Below are 2,997 nucleotides of genomic sequence, written 5' to 3' on the forward strand. Positions count from 1 at the left end.
GCCTGGCTACTGGAGCAGTCGACTCAGTGCACTGTAGCCTTTATCCTTTATTTACATGCAACTTTGTGAAAGCCAGTTTGGTTGAATTTTCATGCTGAAATAGTTGCTCTTAATTAAAATTAAAAAATAAAATAAAATCTCTCCCACCATTTTGAAAGCTGAAGGTTTAAACGCTGCACCAGGTCTAAATGGAAGTATACATCCAAACAGGCCACCCACCAGGACAGAGGGTCTAAGGAATGCTTTTTACTGGATTGTTAAGCCCCCCTCCACACACCACGCCCTTAAACTCTAACCCCATCCTCTGTGCTCAGACCTACACTATAAAGTGAGGGTGGAATGTGTTGGGGGTACAACAGTATCACCACCAGCTACACTGTGTGTGGGAGCACGTCATGTTAGAAATGAAATGATGTTTCTGACACTGTATATGTGACATAAATGTGTGTGCTTGTTTTTTTGTTTGTTCCAGAAACATTCAAGGATTTTTATTGTGGAACCACACTGACTGAATGAGCACAAAAAAGTACACAGGTGCGCTGTCTTTTATCTCATATATATATATGAAAAATATGTTTGTTTATTTTTTTAATTGTCATGAATCAAGTGCTTATTTATTATTAGGGTTACAATATTCAACAAGGAACAGTGTAGAATTTAATTCACAATATACATAAAATAATACAGGGAGCATCAAGGGTCAAAGTTCTGTTCTGTTCTGACTCTTATGACAGTTTATTGCATGCTTTACACACCATGTTTTTATTATTATTAGCTATTGAAATGCATCCAAAATTGTAGTACTTTTATGACAGTGTGTAGCAGCTATTTTTTGTCATTTTTCTCTCGCTCCTTCTACGCCCCAGTTTCTTGCAATGTCTGTTATTCACGTCTTCCTGTGGACAAAGGCACACACTAAACAAACAGCTTGGGTACAGAGACTAGGAGAGAGAGAGAGAGAGAGAGGGAGAGAGAGAGCGAGAGAGCTGTTTTATTCATGACCAACCAATCACAAGTATCCACTGTCACTGAGCAACAAACTTTCAAAATTAATAAAAAACACCTGCTGTTAACATGCAATAAAATAATTCTTGACATCAGTTAATTTACGTGTTAACGTCCCCAGTTTTATCATGTTTTTGACAGATTCTTCCAAAGCCCAATGACATTGTTTCTGGAAATAGTTTGCTACATAATTCCAAATTATGTATGTGGTGTTTTGGTACTTAAAAAAACATGTATATGGATAATGTACTGCATTGTGGTATATTTTCCTACTCTTCTTATTATAAATGGAATAATGAAAGTTTTTTTGTTTGTTTGTATTGTTTTAGTCCAGAGGTGGGAGTTATGTCAACAGGTGCCTAAAAGAAGCAGACCAAGTGGGCCAGTTAGTTTTTGATAGACAGCATTTAATAGGAGACGCCCTGCTTCCACAGTACTGTACTACCTGTACACATGGCAGTACCACAACCTGTGCTCATTGGACATGTTTGCAGACTCTCTGTAGACTGTAACTGGTCAAACAAAGAAAAAGCTGTCTCTATTTGCTGTGATCAGCAGAGCCACAGGTCTCTGGGTGTGTGTCTGTGAGGGTGACATGCACCAATGACATTCAAAAGGCTTGGCTGACTTAGTCCTCTTCAGGACTAGATCAGTTACTACACCCCCCTGTGGTGGTTCAACGGCAGCCCGCTCAGCCCAATATGTAACCTGTGGGCAGCAAGCAGCACAGTGGTACGGTAATAATTAAACTGTAGGCAGAGGCTGGGTGTAACTAGATTGACAGGTGATGAGAGATGTCAAGGGTGTGGACCAGAGAGTGTTGTTGCTGTTAGGTGATTGTCACGATGCCGTGATAGGATACCAAAAATTCGTATTTTTGACAGTACATTTTCCATTGATGACATTATTGTTCAAGTGTGCCATGAGACTTTCTATCTTTTTTTGCATCAAGTAATTCAAAATTACATTTTTTAGTACTTTTTCCACCTCTGGTAATAATGCACTTGTTCCTGACCATGGCAGGGTAAAAGAAGTGGGGGAATGTTAATTAGTGCTTCACTTAATTACTACACATATGTGAAAAAGTACTAGTATAACAACTATGGCCATGCATGTGTTGGTAAGCAGGCTACATCTGCATCCATTTACGTTCTTGAAAATGTTTCAGCTGGGTAACCTTCCTTTTGGGTAATCATTTTTATCAGTTGATTCTAGTTGTTTTATATTTTTAGAGGCTAGTGTTTCTGGACAAAGAGTTCATGCTTATAGCTGGATGTATTTTCTAAATCTTTTGCATGTAAAATTAATTTCTAGACTTGTTTCATTTGTCCTCACTCTGTACTGCCTTTATACCAGTAGCTGCAGCTGTTATGTTATGTAATTATAAACACTTTCATGACAAGAAAAATTGAATATGTCCCTACTTAATTGACTAAACAACTGAGCATATGTACTTTTAATTATTTTATTGTTTCTGAGCTCTTGTGTACATACAACATCAAACAATTGTGGAAACCACTTGCCTATTTGAATGCTTACTGTAATCTCCCTGTTGGTTTACTTTTTGGTTATGGTCTTTGATGTAATATTGCCTTTTATCTTTGTGATTGCTATCCATTAGATTCCTGTTATTTTTGTTTACTGCAATTATGGTTCTAAAAATAATTGAAAATCTTCAAAGTCATTCATGAATTTAGTGCAGCTGTCATGGCATAAGTCATCACAAATGCTGATAACATCATGTTCTACATGAGCTGACCCAGAATTATGGAGCAGCTGCAGTAGAATCTTCTGGTTTTTCATCGAATTCTTGCTTTTCTGGGAAATGAATAGTTTATATTTTGAGATTAATTTTCGAATGAACTGTAGTATTTAATGGTGAGTTTTGACTAATGTAAATTGGCAATGTTGGTATGGTTTTGTGGTATTTTTTGTTTTGTTTTTCAAATCTGTTTAAACATCATTGTGAATAATTTGTGCTAAAAACTCCAA

This window comes from Cynoglossus semilaevis, chromosome 9 (genome assembly GCF_000523025.1).
Source record: "Cynoglossus semilaevis isolate Cse_v1.0 chromosome 9, Cse_v1.0, whole genome shotgun sequence".
NCBI lineage: Eukaryota > Metazoa > Chordata > Actinopteri > Pleuronectiformes > Cynoglossidae > Cynoglossus > Cynoglossus semilaevis.